Genomic DNA, 20,247 nt, shown 5'->3' with positions numbered 1-20,247 from the left:
TCAAACGGAAACCCGTCCTGGTTTTCAATTGCCAAATATCTGATACCGTAGGGATGAAGCGGCAGCTCTTTTTTAATTGTTCGTTGCAAAACGTCCCAAACAAACACCCCCTCCCAACAGTGAAGAAACACATGGTCTATTGTTTCGGGACACTTGCAGATTAGGCAATGCGAACCCCACGGTAGGAATAAACCCCTTCCCTCTAAAAACCTTTTAACTGATAGTGTTTCCGTATGTAACTTGAAGAAGAAAGTTTTGGCTCCTGGCTGTACTTGCATTCTTTTTACTCTTTTCAGAACATCCCCTCCGTGGCCTCCATCGTACAAAGCTCTGTACATTGGCACTGGAAAAACAACATCACACAGATCTGCGTATAGCTTTTTCCGCTTCACGTCACTTAAATATTTTTTTTAAAAAAACGCACTACAAGAAATTTAACGGTATCAGCAACTTCCCTGAAGTAACCAAAAGTTCTTTGTTCCCACAACAAAATCAGGCAAAACACGGGTCAACCTTAGTTGACACATAGTTCTCAAAAAAGGGTCACGCACATCTCGGAAAAAGAAAAACCTGTTTACAAGCTGGCGCAGAAACAGATGTCCTAGCCCAAGGCCACCATCTTTCACACGTCTAAACAAATTCGTCCGTCGGCACCGTTCCCAGGTCGAGGACCAAACAAAAACAGCTAAAATGCGATGTATCCTTTGTACATTTGCCCGGGAACAGTGCAACACTTGCATGACGTACCACAGTTTGCTTAAAAAGAACAAGTTACACACCGTCGCTCTCGCAAAGATTGATAAATGTGCCCCCTTCCATCTGTCTGATTTTTCCCGTAGTTCGTTCGCTTGTTCTTTCCAATATGCATCACTGTCCCTGTAGCAATTTAGTGGCACTCCTAGGTATTTTGGGGGGATAGTTACCCAAGTCACATTTGCAAAAAGATCAGGGGTTGATGGCCAACCCCCATGCCAAAGTCCCTGGCACTTTGCCCAGTTCACTTTACTTCCGGTTGCCTTCCTGAAACTGTCAACAGACACAACAGCCTCCCGTATGCTATGCTGATTCAAAGCAAACACCGCAAGGTCATCCGCGTACGCAAGCAACTTGACTTCAGCTGCCTGCAACCTAAACCCTTTCACAGCCTCGTTCTTAATAATGTTCAAACATAGTGTCTCTATGTAAATGGCAAACAAAAGTGGACTGAGGGGGCAGCCCTGGCGTACCGAACGTTGCACCCGAATGGGGGCCCCCAGACTCTTCTTTACAATTAATCTCGTAGTGCAGCCGCGGTACGCCTCGAATTACTGAACCTACATTCGCGTGGTCCAGAATACAGAGCAAAATTTCGTGGGCTACACAGTCAAATGCTTTTTCGAGGTCTAGTTGGAGGATGGCCACACAGTCATTAGTCAGATCAGAACACTCCAGAACCGATCTTGCCGTGTGAATGTTAGTCATAATTGATCTCCCCTTTATCCCGCACGTTTGGTGAGGGCCAACAATATCCTGAATTACTGACTGCAGCCTCCTTGCTAGCACTTTCATTAATATTTTATAATCGACATTAGTCAAGGAAATTGGCCTGTAAGCTGTGACCTGCTGGAGCTTTTCCTCGTTATTTGTCTTTGGAATTAGAATAGTGTGAGATAACCCGTATGACAGCGGCAATCTGTTTATTTCGTAGGCTTCTTTGAACAACGCAGTCAATATTGGCGCTATTTCGTTCTTAAACCCCTTATAGAAGGCTGCACTTAGGCCGTCTGGCCCAGGCGACTTTCCCATATTTAAACTATCGATTGCTTTTTCGACCTCGAGTTCTGTGATTGGCATCTCTAATCTTTCCTTCGTTTCCTCGTCTAATCGTGGCATAGCGATAAGAAACTTTTCTTTGAACACGTTTATGTCGACCTTCTGTTTGTTAAAAAGTTGCTGATAATACTGGAAGAAGCCTTGTCTGATATGTTCGTCATCTGACAATAGCATGCCGCCCCATTCAATCTTATCAATATGATTTTTTTCCGCATGCGCCTTTTCCAAAGCCAGTGCTCTTTTCGAGGGCGTCTCGCCCATGTCCCAACTTTCCGCCCTTGCCCGCACTAACGCTCCTTGGTATCTGTCTTCTTCCATCAACGCAAGCTGTTCTTTTATTTTCCTAATATCTTCTATCCATGTGCCGGGTGCCTTACATTCTTGCTCATGTAGTTTTTCCAGCAAAGCATTTAGCTGGGTTTCTTTAATTTTCTCCTGGTACCGCAGGCAACTGGACCTATCAATGGCTTTTATTTTAATCTGTTCTTTGCACATCTCCCATTGCTTCCAGATTTCGTACAATGTGCCCGGCCTTACTTTAATGAGTTCATTCAGTACAACCCGTCTAAAGGTCTCATCACTGAGCAATTTGTTGTTAAATTTCCATAACTCCCAGCTAAATGCATTCCTTCGTTTTTTGGTGCCGAATACGCATTTCACTAAACAGTGATCCGTGAATGTCATGGGCACAACTTGGTATTCATTGCATACGGGAATCAAATCCAGCGACACGTAAATTCTGTCAAGGCGCGCGTGGCTCGCACCTTGGAAGTGCGTGTACTGTACGGCACGCGCTCCCCCCAGGTACTCAGCCACATCTTCCATATTCCACTCGCTTGTTAACTGGCACAACACATCAGTGCTCTTGTCTCTGAAGCCGCGTGTGCTGGTTTTGTCCCGAGCATTCAGTACACAGTTGAAATCGCCCAGCATTACTACCTGCCTCTCCGTACTTAACTGCTGCATAACATTCTCGAAAAACGCTGCTCTTTCCTCAACAATGTTCGGGGCATGCACACAAATAATGCGCCACTCAGCATTGGAATATGCAAAATCAGCTACAACACACCGTCCTGACAGACATGAGTAGTGAGCCTGTACAATCAGTCCAGGCAGCTTTTTGACAAGCAATACACACCCAGCCGATGTCCCTACCGCGTGGCTCACAATGGCGTAAAATATAGCCGTGAAACGTTGCACCATGCTCCCGGTCTCTTCCTCCCCATCAACCTTTGTTTCTTGCACGGCAAGCACGTCGATATCATGGTCACTTAGCAGGCGATGTACTTGGCTCTGCTTCTTTTTTGCTGCCAATCCCCTGACATTTAACGTGGTTACTCGCAAAGGAGTTTCAGGCGCCATTTTCATAAAGGGTGAAAAGACCGAGAGCATGGTGCTTACCTTCCTCGTCTAGCGCGCGGCTAGACGCCGTCGTTGGAACCGCCTCCGTCTGGTGCGAGCGGCTGAACTGGCAGCGGGGGCGCTTTATCCGCTGCATGCCTCTCCGAAGAAAGGTTTGGCCGCGGACGTAGTGCGGACCTCCGGGATTGGACTGTTTTTGCTGGCGGCTCGTCGACACCGGGGGCTGCTGCCTTGTCACCTTCGAGATCGGTCTGTGTATGGGGTCGCTTGGCTGGGGCTGTGACGCTTGGCGAACGAGTACCGCTGGTGTCCGGGTGCTCCTCACCGTTATCTTGCTCCATGTCGTCTGCCGGCTGAGGTGACGTCTCGTCCTCTGACCTAGGGAGGTCAGGTGTATTGTTACTTCTCCCCGCATCGCTGGCACCACTGATATCTCGTGCGGAGTCCCCCGACGAGTCTGTCTCCCGTGCCTGCGTACGCGCTTCTCCGGTTCCCTTTGCCGCCTCCTCTGCCTCGACTACGTCCATAGTGAGCTCCGCCGACCGCTCCCTCGTTCCAGGTCCCGCGGCCGAAGCGTACGTGAGCACACAGTCAGCCTCCTCATGTCCGTAGCGCCTACATTTTGAACATCGTGGCACCTTACATTCGCGGCGGACGTGTCCCGTGCCTCGACAGCGTAAGCACTGCATCGCCCGCCCAGGCACCACGACAAGGGCTAATTCCCCGGCGACTCGCAGCTGGTGCGGTAAATCATCAACCTTAATGCCCGGCTTCAATTTCAGGAGCACCGTCCTCGTGGTGGACCCCTTCTCCTTGACGCCTTGAACTCGCCACCTCTCCCGGGTCACTTCGGTCACGTTTCCAAAAGCAGCAAACGCCGTCCGGATGTCCTCATCTGCCACGCCGTGCAACATCCAGTGGAGACGCAGCTTCACTTGTTGGTCTTCGGGATCGATGATGAGGCAGCGGCGACCTTTCACTTCCAGTTCCTTGAACGCCGCCAGCTTCTTTGTTGCTTCTGTGCTGGTTAACGTGACAGCCCACACATGGTTGATCTGATACGCCCCCAACGCCAAACCGTCGGGGAGCGCACCAACGTTGGCAAGGGCGTCACGGAAATCCTCGACCCTCTATGGCCTAACCCGCACATCGCCATGCAAAAAAAGCGTGTTAAAAACAACGCGTCCGGTGGGCAAAGTTGGCAGAATAATCTGGTACTCGCTATCTTCGTTGTCCTCGAGCCTGTTTCCGCGGCTGGAAAGGGCCACTATCACCGCTCCGCTGGAGCTCATGATCCTGCGTCCGTCACGCTCGGTGGCCGGAAGTAGAATGCGCCACAGGCCCGTCTTGCAGAGGTCACTGCGTCGATGGTCAACTCAATGGTCAACGAAGCACAGGGATGAGAAATAGCCTCACCACAGCTATATACATAGCGATGCCTGAGATGTTTCTCGAGATCTTTGCAGTTATTCTATGGGGCACACGTTTAGATGGATCGGCGAAGATGCACCAACAGACTTCCACTTAGGGGGCCCTCGGCTGTGTCTCTCTATGCGTCAGAAGCGGCGTCTGTTGCTGAAAGCAAAAAAAAAAAAAAGAGCGAGCCTGCCAGGAGTGGAACCTGTAAACTTCTGATCAATAGTCAGACGGGTTATCCATTGCGCCACAGGCACGGCATGTCGAGGCTTTTTTTTTTCTTTTTTCTTTCATGGTATTTATTCCGACAAGAGGGCAACGCCATCAGCATAAGCTGAAATCCTAATCTCACATTGCGATAGTGAGAAACCACGAATTCCTGTGTTCTTGATGATACTACGACATAGGGGCTCAAGGTATAAAGCAAATAACAAAGGCTATTGCGGGCAGCCCTGTCGAACAGATGTTTTAAATAGAATAGGTTTGGTAAACATTTGATTAACAATCAATCCTGTACTGCCCGCTTTGTAACATAGTTGTATGCAATAAAGCAAAACATCACCAGTGTTTACACTCTTTAGTACAGGAAACAAGAAACCATGACGCACCTTATGAAAAGCTTTTGCAAGATCAATTAGAATAATAGCCTCTTGAATGACCTCATCTTACACTGTCTCTAACGCGGAACGTGCCATATGGATATGGTTTTGAATACTACGGCCTTGGATTCCGCGCACTTGGTGCGGCCCTAATAAATCTAATGCGACAAGCTGTAGTCGAGAAGAAAGAACCTTCGCAAATATCTTATAATCCACGTCATGCCGATGCCACTGTCTCAATGGTCAACTCAATGGTCAGCGAAGCTCAGGGGCTGAGAAGAACCTCAGCACAGCTTCCTTAGTAATGTTTCCTGAGATGTTCATTGAGATTTTTTAAGTACTCCATGGTTTACACGTTTAGATGCATCGATGAAGATGCACCTATAGACTTCCACGAAGGGCAGGATATTTCGATGCATCTGTTGCAGAAAGAAAAAGGAATGCAAAAAAAAAAAATGAGCGAGCCTGCCCGGAGGCAAACCTGGAATATTCTGATCCGTAGTCAGACGTGTTATCCATTCTTTTTTATTTTTCCCTGGCTTTTGAACATAACATTTCACAAAAAAGAAAGACCAGTCACAACACGAACAGCACAAGAATGTGTGCAGTCTTTGTTAAAAGTATAGAGCCCAAAGGGTTGCTTCTGAGCACTACAGCGCGGCTCCTTTTGCATACTGAGTGCTTAAGAGCCCCGCTACACGGCTTGGAAGGAAACCCCTTGGGCTGAATATTTTGTAGCGAGAGCTACATTGCGCTTAGTTAGTGACCTAGAAACCTAGTTATAACCTAGTCGAGCATTTCGCCGTGAGGCTGGGAGGCCGATAGTGCGCATGCCCGGAACCATAGAAGAGCAGCAGGTGCGGGGCACGTGACGTCAGAGTTCACCGCCGCCGCCGCGCGAGGAGCCGCGCCGGCCCGACTACGCCCGCTGGCGCCGCGCGTGAATGCGCATGCGCGGCAACCAGAGAAGGGCAGCAGAAACGCGGCGCTGAAGCCATAGGCCGTCGGCGTTCATTGTGTTCATTGGCGTTGGCGCTGACAATGTTTTACACCCCGAACATTTTAAGAGAATTAAATGCGCATAACTGGCTCCCTGGGTCAATGGACGCCTGAGTCGCGCTTATAGGTACGTGGGGGGATGATTCACCGAATACTTCTTCAATGCTTAACATTATAGTCACAACAACAAGCTCGACAGCATGCGTCACCAGGGGGGAAACTGTAGCTCTCGCTACGCGTATCCTGGCATAGCTGAGCTAAGCCACTGCCAATTTTTTGACAAAGACTGTACATAATCAGTCAGCGTCAGGCTGGCTTCGTTGCATTAAAACTCCCGCAAAGACAACAAAGGCTCTATTCTTGAGAGCCGGTCTGGAGGTGCCTTTTGTCAGACGCGATATCCACTGCTCCACAGGCCTGTCATGCCGAGGCCGCTGTATCGATGGTCAACTCAGTGGTCAATGAAGCACAGTGGCTGAGAAATAGCCTCACCACAGCTGTATACATCGTAGTGTTTCCTTGGATGCTCCATAAGATTTTTGAAGGTGTTGATTTCATTTCCGGCCACCGGGGGGACGGACGTAGGCATCATGGGCTGCGTTGGAGCGGATTGAACTGCCTCGATGGGCCGGTTCCAGGAATTAAGTGACCGAGGATTACATCGTACTTTTGCCCCTACTGCCAGCTGGATATGTCGTTGAAAATACTGTTTTCCTGCACGCTGACGAGTAAGCGCGCCCATAAGATGTTGAAGATTTTCGAGAGCCACTTTTTGAACGCGTGCCGTCCACCTAGTTTCTTTTGCGGAGCGCATATCAAATGAATCACGTGTGGGCAGTGGCCTACAAAAGTGCCGAGGGCGTTAAGAAGCTTCTTGCCAAGCCGGAGTTGACGGTAAAGAAAAAAAAAATGCATGGTTATTGACACGAACCAGCAAGACGTAAGGGTGAAGCTGCATTGGTAGCTATTTCACGTGCGCCAAGAAGACGTGAGCGAGGCTCTTGCATCGTATGGGCGGGTCTTTGAAGTTTGGAGTGGACAAGTGGCAGGTTGATTGTTATAGGCAGCAAAACACCATTACTCGCACAGCGGTTCTAATGATGAAGGCCGAGATGTCTCTGGACGACATTCCACACCAGACACGTGTTGGAACAAAGCTGACCCTTGTCGCGGCCCGTGGCAGGGCCTACGGTGTCTTCGGTGCCAACAGCTCGGACATAGTCGACGCGAGTGTCGCACTCCAAAGTGTGACCTGCGCAGGCGTTTCGGGACACGGCAGACTGCTGTACGAAGACGTACGCGGCAGTTGTCGCGACACATTAAGCGAAAAATCGGAGCTGACCATGGACGAGGCAGAGGTAGAGGAAAGCTTAGCTCTTGAGACAACTGTCAACATTGCCCATGCAAGCAGCAATGACAGCACCGAAAAGAAATTGAAAGAGGACATTGTGCCAACTCCAGCTTCAGAAGGGTGCCCATCCGATTAGACGATGGCTGGCAAAAAGACAGAAAGCATTGTCTCAGACGCGACTGAGCAAAATGGATAAAGCCAGGCGAGTGCCAACAGCAACGACGAGGACAGCGACGGAGCCTTCATGGACGTCGCGGAAGCCAGCGGGAGCAGCGCAGCCGGCAAGAGACCACGCGACGCATTCGAGTCGGAGCAGATCACCGCGGTCCAAGGAGATCCGCACCCGAAAACACCACAAGGCCGGAGATCGAGGCTTGGCGTAAAATCAAACGTCGAGGACGGAAAATCCGCCCACTTGACAGTGCGTGCAGTTTGTGCGCTGCAGCCCGTGGACAGCAGAATGATGGGAGCGATGCCCGGTGAGCGTTTCACTGTCCTTTTTCCTTTGCCTTCCGAATGACGCTACAAACAGCGGTTCGTTTTGCCACAATGGCCGCAATGCTACCAGGCGAAGGCAACGCGCCGAAGAATCGCCAGAAGAACGCGCGCACCATTGCTAACGCAATTTACCCGGTTTAACCAGAGCTAAACCACTGCCAATCTTTTTACTTTGCCTTCCGAATGACGCTACAAACAGCGGTTCGTTTTGCCACTATTAACGTGCATGGCCTCGCCTCCAGACGAAGGCAGTATCAGCTAAGCGGGCTATTTGAGGAGCATGAGTTTGATATTATTGCCGTGCAAGAGACTAAGGTGGACAGGGAAGAAGGTACTGACCGAATAGTGTTGCCTTTCCTTTCATTGTTCAACGTGTGTGTGTCGCATTCTGTAGGTCTGTCTGGGGGTTGCGTGCTCTTCATTGGAAGGTCGTTGGGGTTTTTTTAGAGCGCAGTCAGCAGCAGTGCATGTGGGCAGTTCCTGCTGTGCGATTTTTCGTTCTCGAATGCTGGGCGGCCTGTGCTTTTTTGTATGCGCTGAGTCGTGAAGGGGACGGAAAATTTTTTTTTCGAAAAATTAGGTGCTCTGCTTGACTATCACAAGATAATTTTGCTCGATGACTTCAACTGTGCGTGTACAGCGGAAGATCCTGCCTGTCCTATCTGTCAGGCGGCGCGACCAAAGTGCTCTTTTCTTGAGCGAGCTTGTCGCCGAAAAGGGCTTGGAAGATGCTGCGTTATGCATGTCAAACGGAAGCGTCCAGTTTACGCATTTTCAGGGGCAGAGTCATGCACGGTTGGGCACGGTTGGGCAGAGCCTTGTACCTATCCTCATTGGCAGACAAACTAAAAACGAACCCAAAAGAAGTGTGGCGCTTTATCAAATGCAACAAAAAGGATGTTGTTGGTATTCCGGCCATCAGGGATGGCGACAATCTGTTGAAAGACGACATAGCCCGAGCAGAGTGTTTCAATGCATATTTTCACTCGGTCTTCTCAGCTTGGTGCTCAGACGCAATTACGGAACAGCAGGAACAGCTTAATGCAATGCCAGATATGGTTATAACCGATCAAGGTGTCGCCGCCGCGGTGGCTCAGTGGCTATGGTGGTCGGCTGCTGGCCCGAAAGACGCGGGTTCGATCCCGGCCTCGGCGGCTGAATTTCTTTGGAGGAGAAATTCGAGGCCTGTGTACTGTGCGATGTCAGTGCACGTTAAAGAACCCCAGGTGGTCGAAATTTCCGGAGCCCTCCACTACGGCGTCTCTCATAGCCTTAGTCGCTTTGGGACGTTAAACCCCATAAACCAACCGATCAAGGTGTAAAATCATTGCTACAAAACCTAAATGCGCATTCCGCACTAGGTCCTGACGACATTCCTAACTATATTCTAAAACACTGTGCAGAACACTTTATTTGGTTACTTTATTCAACAAGTCACTACAGACCGCGAAACTACCTATAGACTGGAAAATAGCCAATGTCACACCAGTTCACAAAAAGGGTGATCGCAGCCAGGTTTCCAATTACCGCCCCATATCTTTGACATCTGTTTGTTGCAAAACCCTGGAGCACATAATCTATTCTGGACTTGTAAAACACCTTCAAGACAACAGTTTTTTCACATCAGCGCAGCATGGCTTTCGATCAGGGCTGTCATGTGCAACGCAGCTAACTGAGTTCATTCATGACATTGCATCCGGGATGAACGACTGTTTTCAGATAGATGCTATTTTTCTAGATTTTAAGAAGGCCTTTGACGTTGTGCCGCACCACCTTCTTTTAAAAAAAATGTCATGCCTTGGTCTCCCTGACTATCTGTTCGGTTGGCTACAAGATTATTTAGGGCTCGCCAGCAGCAGGTGGTAATCAAGCGTGCATCATCCTCGCCTGTGGATGTTTTATCTGGAGTGCCACAGGTTCGGTGCTCGGACCATTACTGTTCCTCATATTCATCAATGACATACCTGTCGGCCTCAGATCCACTGTCAGACTATATGCTGACGATTGCGTTTTGTATTCCCCTGTCACGTGCCTTGATGATCTTTGTGTATTACAGGCTGATCTTGACAGAGTTTGCGAGTGGTGCTTGAGGTGGGGCATGGAATTGAATGTATCTAAGTGTTTCCATGTGCAATTTACGAACAAAAAAAAAAGAAAATTCTTGGATCGTACCTTTTAAACCATGACACTATCCAAACTACTGATAAGGTTAAATATCTTGGTGTTATACTCACAGCATCCCTCGACTGGATAGCCCATGTTGACATGATAACTGCCGAAGCTTCTCGTCTTTTGTATTTTTTCCAACGAAATTTCAAAAGCTCTCCCCAGGTACTAAAAGAAACATTATATTTAACAAATATCAGGCCAGTATTAGAATATGCATGTGTAGCATGGGACCCTTTCACGGGTACACTCATTGACAAGTTAGAAAGGGTACAGAAACGTGCTGCAAGGTTTGTGACTGGAAATTTTAATTTTCATATAAAGAGCTCCGAACTTCGCGACAGTATTGGTTGGAAGACTTTAGCAACCCGAAGAAAAATCTTCAGGCTGAAGTTCTTGCACAGTATTTACAATGATTGTACCGGTATTAATAAAAACACTAATCTAAAGCAGCCATATTACATTTCGGAGAGACTCGATAACACGAAAAAGATTAATAGTTATCAATGCCGCATTAATGTATTTAAGTATTCGTTTTTCCCTAACACAATCCTGGGCTGGAATAAGCTTCCGAATGATGTGGTTTGTGCACCTGATTTCGAAAGTGCTGTTGAAGCGACAGCGTGATGTATTTTTTTTCCAGGTCTCGTGTGTTTACCAGTACTGTGCCATCACTCATACTAGTTGTAAACTCATTAACTCTTCTTTTAATATGTTGTGTTATCCTTGCTGACATGTTTTCCAATATCTTCTTTGCATGTGTTATTGTATATAGTGATAACCCCCCTACAATAATGCCTCATGGGCGCTGTAAGTACTTTCAATAAATAAATAAAAATAAATAAATCATCTGAGGTTGTTATGTGAAGTATTGATTATTGTGTACGCCCAGTAAGTTTCCGTGACCGCAGTCTGATAAGCTTCACCAGTGTTTCAAAGACGAGAAAGCCTAAGTTTAACTGGTACTTGTGGAAATTAAACTGCAGTCTTCGCAAACATTAAAGTTTTGCAGAAATGATGACAGAAGCTGTTGCATCACTTTACGACAGTACGGAAATCTAAAGGTGTGGGAAATGGGAGACCTTCAAGGAAAGCGTTAAAATAACAGCTATAAAACGCGGCAGCATCATTAACTACAAGAAAAAAGAAAATCAGAAGGAATTGAAAGACCTACTACAGATAATTTTGAAAGAAGAAGCAGCGCAACCAGGATCAATGACAGAAGAAATTAGGTGTGTAAAAAATAAGCTAGAATTCATAGATAAAGATATATACATGGGAGAAGTCGTGAGAGCACGCAGCGAAAGACTATGGATGGGCTAGTCGCCAACTAAATGGGCGCTGGGCGAAGAAAAGAAGTTCGCGCAAAGGAAATAAATCAAGAAAATTCTTCACAGAGGCGTCGTGACGAGCGACAGAGAAGATATAATGGAAGCGTTTATAGAAAACTATCGCGAATTGCTCGGGCAAAGCGTGCACATGGCAGAAGACTTTGCGAACCTTTTTCTTTCTGCGATGCCAGAGCTTGATGAAACGCTGCAAAAAAGGTTAGAAGCACCCAGTACTGTAAACGAAATTGAAGCTGCAATTGATGAGTTAAGCTGCGGCAAGACGCCTGGTCCATACGGTCTGGGAGCCGAGTTTTACAAGGTGTTTAAGGAGGACATCTCAGGTGCTTTGCATGAAGCCATCGAAGATGCCTACGAGAAAAAAAGGCTGCCACGCACGTTCACAGAAGCTCACTCTGTCCTTATCCCAAAGACTGACGACCCTAATAACTGCGGTCAGTATCATCTTGCCGGCCAGTTAGCTTAATGATACCGGCTATAAGATATTTATGAATATTTTAACAAAGAGGATGCAAGTTGTCATTCAGAAACTGGTAGGGCCGCATCAGACCTGCGGCACAATGGGCCGCACAATTATGACGAACATGCACGTGGTCAGAAGTGTATTACAAATCTGTGACGCCTCCTCAGGACGAGTCGCAATGCTGCAACTTGACTTGCAAAAGGCTTCCGGTCGCGTCTCGCATGAAGTCTTGTTTTGTATTGTGGAGCACGTTAAAATTGGCTCTATATTCCTGGATGGCCTGAGGATGGCATATTCTGGCGGCGTCACGCATATAATTGTTAACAAGACTGTTAGCGCAAACATTCTGGTCCGGAGCTCTGTGAGTCAGGGCTGTCCGCAGTTACAACGGCTGTTTGCCATTTACTTGGAACCCTTGTGATTAGCGATTATTGCAAACCCAACAATACATGGTTTTCGTTTCGAATCAAATGAAGTGAGAGTGCTTGCCTATGCTTATGATGTGGCGGTGCTCTGTAATGACCGTGAAAATCTTAGTGCAGTTGTCAAGCTGGCTAAATCCTTTTTGCGCCTGAACCGGTAGTGTTATTAATTGGCAAAAGAGCGCCGGATTCTGCCCAGATAGATTCTGCCTAGATAGCTGTTCTAGATAGTCTGTGCAATATGAAGCAGTTTTAATGCATGCACGACATGCGGAGGACCAACCAGCGTGTTTTTTTGACATTATCACATGTGTTTGATTGTCCTGTAATAGAGAGCAGAAAATAATAAAAAAAAAAGATTTTTGAAGGTATTCTAAGGGGCGCACGTTTAGATGAATCGGCGAAGATGTACCTGCAGACGTCCATGAAGATGGCCATCGTCTTCTTATCTCTATGTGTCAGAAGCGGCGCTGTTGCAGAAAGCACAAAAGGAAGGCAAAAACAAAGGAGCGAGCCTGCCAGGAGTCAAGCCTGGAATCTTCTGATTCGTAGTCAAACTCGTTATCCATTGCGCCACAGGCCCGTCATGCCAATGCCACTGTGTCGGTGGTCAACTCAATGGTCAACGGAGCACAGGGGCTGAGAATAACCTCACTATACTGCCGTATACATAGTAATGTTTCTTTGGGTGTTCCTTGAGATTTTTGAAGGTATTCCATGGGAGCACACGTTTAGATGAATCGGTGAAGATGCACCTGTAGACTTCCACGAAGAGGGCCCTCGGCATGGTATTTCTATAAGTCAGAAGTGGCGTTTGTTGCAGAAAGCAAAAAAGTAGGGCAAAAAAATTTGGCAGTGGCTTAGCTCGGTTAAGCCTGGATATCAGAAACGAAAAGGCAACACCTAATACGTAGTTGTTCCGTCGCCTTCATTCAGGCTTCTCCTACTGGCCGTGGACGCGGCCAAAAGCCGCTTTTCGGCATCTTTTCGACGTCGTTCAGCGAGGCGTTCTTCCCGCTCTTCGGAAGCTTCGTCCGGTCTTCTAGCTTTCAGTTTTTCATATCTTCGCTGCTTTTCAGCCGACGCCCGAGCTAGCTCTGCAGGATCGGTCAAACTCCCAGCTTTTCTGCGTCGTCTAGCAGCATCCTCACTCTCTTCTCCTTCCATGGTGAATGCGCGCGCCTAATTTCTGGCAAGCGCATTATATAGCCGTCCTCGCGCATCCGTAGTAACCGTGGTAGACACGCGGCTGGAGGAATGAACAAAGGCGCGTCTAGTGAATACGGTGCTGTCTTAGAAGGATCCTTTAGAGACCATGTATACTGTGGTGTCCATTCCTTTCGGGTGTAGACCAATATATGAAAGACAGGCGTCGTTTCCTTTCCTTAAAGCCAATTTTCTTTTCATTTTCCTTCCCTTACGGCGCGGTTCAGGTGTCCACCGAGATATAAGAGATCTTCGTTTTCTGAACAGCAATTTTCATTCTCCTTCTCTTACGGCGTGGTTCGGGTGTCCACCGAGACATGAGGGACAGGCATCGTTTCCTTTCCGCGTCGCTCGGTCACGGCATACGGCATACGCGAAGCTCAGCTCCGACCCTCGTAATGAAGCTCTTCGCTTCAAAAGAAGGAGCGAGCCTGCCAGGATTCGAACCTGGAATCTTCTGATCCGTAGTCAGATGCGTTATCCATTGCACCACAGTACAGTTCTTTTTTCTTTATTTCCGGACACTTGCACAGTACAAAATCGTACACGGAAAAAATTAAGCGAACTCACAGCCAAATGTTCACGTGGAAATGATAGTTAGTTAGTTATATGGGGTGTTATGGCGCATAAGCAACTATGGCTATCATGCGCCAAACACAAGGTTAGATGATGTTATGTCAAGTGTACAGAGGTTACATTATAATAGATTTAAAACATTGGCTTTCTTTAGAAACTTACAAACAAGTGAAAACTCGACAAATGTTTGCTCGCCTAAAAGCAATGCGGGATGAAATGGAATGTGTTCATTGTAAAATACCGTAAAAAAATTTTTCTAAGTTCTTCGAGACGCGAACAAGAAATTAAAATGTGATTTACTGTGAGCTCCTCAGCACACGTTTCACACAGAGGTTTGTCTTTTTTTGGTTAATAAGAAGTTATGGGTGATGTGTGTGTGACCTATGCGTAAACGACATAAAATTACTTCGATAAAACGCTCTTTATGGCGGCATGATTTCCATTCTTTTAAAATGGGCTTTATGGTATGCAGCTTGTTGTGTACTTCATTTTCCCAAGAAGCTTCCCACTTGGCTCTTAGTCTGCTATGCACTAACTTCATGTAATCTCTAGGAGGCAAATTCACATATTTTATTCCCATGGTTCTGGTTTGTGCAGCACACATGTCGGCTCTCTCATTGTCCCTAATGCCAATGTGACTGGGAACCCAGCAGAATTTTATAACATGTTTTTGTGTTGTGACCTTTATTATATTGTGTATGATGCTTCCAATCAGTGGCTCCGTGGCATTTTTGGAGTTTAATGCTGTAAGGACGCTCAGTAAATCTGTATAAATGATGCTGTTTTTGATGTTTTCATTTGTTATTTTCTGTAACGCAACACTAATAGCATAACACTCCGCGGTGAAAACTGTAGCACATGAGGGCAGTCGTACTGCATTTTAATTTTTTCCTTGTATTACTGCGCTTCCTACATGAGCATGAGTTTTTGACCCATCAGTATAAAAGGCAGTATAATTTCTGTATTTTTGTTGTAGTGCTAGATATTCTTGTATTATATGGTCGTGTGGTGTACAGGTTTTCCTAAGGCGTGTTAGTGTGACGTCACACACTGTGGGGAGAGTGTATCACGGTGGTAGCGCTTCGTGTCTTGGGGGCAATATTTTTCATTTCGTTTAGTATGTTCAGAGTTTGACATTTTTCTTCGAAGCGCAAGAGCAACGGCTTAATCGCATGGGGCTTGTTGTTGAAGAGTGTTCGGGATGGGCATTTCGTGACAATTGGGTAACAGAGATGTTTGGGCTGAGAAAGGATTTTGAGGATGTATGTACAAGTTAGTGCAGTTCTTCGATCTTCTAAGGAAGGTTCATTAGTTTCCACATACAGACTTGCTATTGGTGAAGTTCTGTAAGCACCGGAAGACAACCTTAAACCAAGATTGTGGACAGGGTCCAGTCGTTTTATGTAGGACGGTCTTGCTGAGCCATATACTATGGACCCATAGTGTAACTTAGAGCGAACCAGAGAACGATATATATGTAACAGGGAAGCTCTATCAGACCCCCAGCGTTTTCTTGATAGTATTTTCAGCACATTGAGGGCTTGGGAAGCTTTTTTCTTTAAGCTGTTTATATGTTGCAAGAAAGTGAGCTTTTTATCGAAAGTTATTCCTAGGAATTTATGCTCTTGTTTGACAGGTAGTGGGGTTTGGTTTAAATATAGTATGGGGTCAGCCTGTAGGCATCGTCTCAAAGAGAACAGAACCGCTACTGTTTTCTGAGGGGAAAGTCTAAATCCGTTTCTATCTGCCCAGGTAGCCAGTTTATTTATTGTTATTTGTATTTGCCGCTCACAGGTAGGTATACTGGAAGACGTGCATGCTATTTGGAGGTCGTCTACGTAAACTGAGTACATTATGGATTTTGGGATTAATTTTCCTATGGAGTTCATTTTGATGACAAATAAGGTCGTGCTGTGGATGCACCCTTGGGGCACACCAGTTTCTTGGATAAAAGTCTTGGAGAAGGTTGCGCCTAGGCGGACTCTGAACGTTCGATTGGTCAAGATGTCGCTCAAACAGCTCAGCATCCTGCCGCGGATACCTAGGTCCGCTAGGTCACGGAGGATACCGAACCTCCACGTGGTATCGTAAGCCTTCTCCAGGTCGAAGAAGACCCCGATACAGTGTTGGTTGTGGATGAACGCTTCCCGGACTGTGTTCTCAAAGCGTACAAGGTGATCGGTTGTGGAACATGTCTTTTTAAAACCGCACTAGTGTATATCTAAAAGTTGCTGGGACTGAAGTATGAAGGTTAGTCTGATGTTTAGAATGCTTTCGAATGATTTTGCTATACAGCTAGTGAGGGCTATTGGCCTGTAGCTGGTGGGACTAGTTTGTGGTTTCCCTGGTTTTAGGAAGGGTGCTATGATTGCTTCTTTCCATGCTTGGGGGATTTCTCCACTCATCCATATTTTATTTAAAACTTTTAGGAGAGCCTCTATGGCAGTCTCAGAGAGGTGAGCAAGCATGGCATAATGTATATTGTCTGGGCCTGGTGCTGTCATTTTACCGGATGTTAGTACTGTGTTTAGTTCCTGCATGGTAATAAGCTGATTGTAGTCTTCATGTAGGCATGTTCCAAAGGGCAGGCTTTGTTTTTCTACTATTGTTTTGTGCTTTTGAAATGGGTGTGTGTAGTTGGATGAGCTTGAAACTGTGGAAAAATGCTCACCCAATATGTTGGCCTGCTCTTCTAATGTTGTTTGAGTACCGGGTGTTGTTAGCATTGGAAATGTGAATGGAGTAAAATTTCCTGTGAATTTCCGCACCTGCTCCCACATTTTCTATGATGATATTTAGCTGTTTATGGAGGATATGTACTGTTGCCATGATGCCCTTTCTGCGCTGCGTCTAATGTATCGTGCTTTGGCTCTAGCCCTTTTGAAGATGAGCAAGTTTCCTGCAGTGGGATATCTGCGAAGGTTGCCCCAAGCCTTGTTTTGCTGCTTTTTAGCCAATGAGCATTCATTTGACCACCAAACTTGATGTGTTTTTCGTGCAATTTCAGACGTTTGTGGGATGGCTTCTATTGCTGCAGATATTAAGCATGGGACAAATTTTCATTTAGTTCTTCTATAGTAAGGGTTTCGGCATATTCATTTTCTAGTATGGCCTTTGGTCTTAAAAGTGCCCAATCGGCGAGGTGAATTTTCCATCGCCGTGGCTTTGTAGGGAGGATGAATGTAGGTGATGTTAGTTTTAAAGCCGTAGGTAAGTGATCACTTCCCCGGGGGTCATCTAAAACATCCCAAATAAAATCATTAAAAACAGATGGTGATCCAAATGCTAAATCGAGGCAGGCCATTTTTCCAGAACTGGGGCAGCAGTACGTAGCTTTTCCCGTATTCATTAAGCATATGTTATTCGAAAGAATAAAATCTTCGATGAGCTGACCCCTGGAATCAGTATGCGCACTTCCCCAGAATGAGGAGTGTGCGTTAAAATCCCCTATTATTACATATGGCTCTGGCAACTGTTCCAGAAGTTCTTCTAGGTCATGCATGGCTATTGTGTTGTGTGATGGTATGTACACAGAGCATATTGTTATTGTTTTATGGCTAATGATGTTTACTGCGACCGCTTCTAAGTTCGTCTTTAATGATACCTCTCTTGCAGGGACATCGCTTTGCGTAATGATAGCGACGCCTCCTGAGAGTAGGCTAGCTTGTACTCGGTCTTTCCGGAAAATATTATATTTTTTTAAGATGTTTGTGTGCTGTGGCCCAAGGTTCGTTTCTTGCAGGCACACAGCTGTAGGTGCCATTGTTTTGAGCATATCGGTTATGTCCGTGTAGTTTCTGTGTTGACCTCTACAGTTCCATTGTATTAGATACGCCATTGTTATAAGTTGGGGATTGGGGAAAGTTACTTATTTTCAGGAGCAGTGATTCGTGGTTTCCCTTTTTTCTCTAGGGAGTCTCGCCGCCGCTGCAGCGGTGGCGAACCAGGAGTTCTATCCATCGCCACTTTCGTGGCGCCGGATTTCCGCGGAGAATCCGCGGATGCGTGTGTTTTAGATGTCAGCGGACTTTCGCTGACATCCATCTCCTCCACGGTGGACGTGGAGGATGCTTCTTGTTTACGATGGCCCGTGGCCTTCGCATTCGTCTTTTTTGTTGGCACCACTGAACCATGCTCTGCTCCAGGGGCAGAGTCTCTTGGGCCAGCAGTTCCCTTCTTAGAGGGGTGGGGCGACAGGTCCAGTTCAGCAGAGCTGTTCTGGGTGTCTGTCGCCGAGGGTGCTGCTGCTGAAAGTGGGGCCTGAGGGCCTCCGGCGAGGATCGCGTGGTCTTCCCGCGAAATTTTCAGCCCTTTGGACTGTGTCACCGACTTCTGTGGTGGGGACTTGGTTGTCGACCCCAGGTCCTTCGGATCGACCTGTGTGCCGACAGAAACTGAAGGCGGCGGCGGTCCCCGCTTCAGAGTATGTCCCTTTCTGTTGGAAAGAGACGCGTTTTTTTGCTTCAAGGTAGCAAAGGTTTTCTGTGGTCTTCAAAGTTATGATTTGTTTTTCTGTTTTCCAGACTGGGCACGACCTGGAGTACGCGCCATGTGCGCCATTGCAGTTGATGCATTTTGGTGTGCGTTCGCATCTTTCCTGTGTATGTGCGTCTTCTGCGCATGTGACACAAGTGGGTTTACCGCGGCAAGCCAACATGCTGTGTCCAAAGCGCTGGCACTTGAAACATCGTCTCGGGTTCGGTATGTATGGGCGGACTTTACAATGGAGGTATGCGGTGTGGATGGAGTCAGGCAGAGTTGTGGTATTGAAAGTTAAGACAATGTGTTTTGTCTTGATTTCAACATTGTTTCTTCGGATGGTTATTCGTCGGGCTGCTATTACTCCTTGTTCAGATAGTTCTTCTTCCATTTCCGCATCGGTACTCTGTAGGAGTTCATATTCAGATATGACGCCCTTTGAGTGGTTCAGGGTGCGGTGCGGGGTTACCTGTACACTGGTTTCTGCAAGATTCTGTAACGACATCAGTTTGGTGCTCTGTTCTTTTGTGTTTATTTCTACAAGGAGATCTCCGGTTCGCTGCTTTTTTGCTTTGTAGTCTTTGCCTACACACCTTTTTAGGGTGTTGGCGATCACAAATGCAGACAAGTTTGCTACAGGTTCATCTGTATTTGAGTGAACCATGAAAAACTTTGGAAACGTTTCTGGTTTCTGTGGCATCAATTTTTTCTCATCGGTGTGACCCCTTTTTGGGGGCCGATCCGATTTTTTTGCAAATTTTTCCATACGGCATGTACTGGCTAAGGGTTCCTCATACTATGTCGCCTCTGATTCACCCTTATACACAGAGGAAGGTCCCGGGACTCCCCGCCTGGTAGACAAACGAGGAGCCCATCGGCCGAGGATTGACCACTTCCTCGACCGCCACCGTTCATGGTTTCTTCCCTCCACCTTTCAACCTATCGCCACAGTACGGATGACAGCTTCGGTATGGGGGCTAAGGGTCCGTGGTGGCGCCAAGCACCAACACCTCGTTTCAAAAGGTGCCCCTGCGGGGGAAATGATAGTAATAAGGAAGCTGTCATCCTTAGCTGGGATGACGTTGTCGTGTTAAAATTATCTCAAATGGATCAAGGGCTCTAATCTTGGCAGCCATTCTGGAACTGTACACTTCAATTTGTGCATTTCAACAAAGACATGCATACTTTCACGAAAGTAGAGCCTTGCAGCGCGAGCATCGGGGTCTAAATGATACCCAGCCATCCGGGACCGCCAGAGGCTGTGAAGACCGATTAACATGACGGTATCAAAAGGTATGCCGTCTTCGTTATCTGTTGATAGGAACCTGATGCTATGTGTATCTAACGGTAAGTCTTTTTTAAGGGTTCTTTGCAGCACGTCCCAAAATAAACCCCCTCCCAACAGTGTAGAAAAACATGATCTATTGTCTCAGGCTGTTTGCATATTAAACAAAGTGACCCCCATGGCAGAAAAAAAAACCCTGTCTTCAAGAAATGTTTTTACCGATAACGTTCCAGTATGCAGCTTAAAGAAAAACGTTTTTACTCC

This window comes from Amblyomma mixtum, chromosome 3, assembly GCF_055824585.1.
Source record: "Amblyomma mixtum isolate Tamu chromosome 3, ASM5582458v1, whole genome shotgun sequence".
Taxonomy (NCBI): domain Eukaryota; kingdom Metazoa; phylum Arthropoda; class Arachnida; order Ixodida; family Ixodidae; genus Amblyomma; species Amblyomma mixtum.
Note: the sequence above shows the minus strand (reverse complement) of the source record.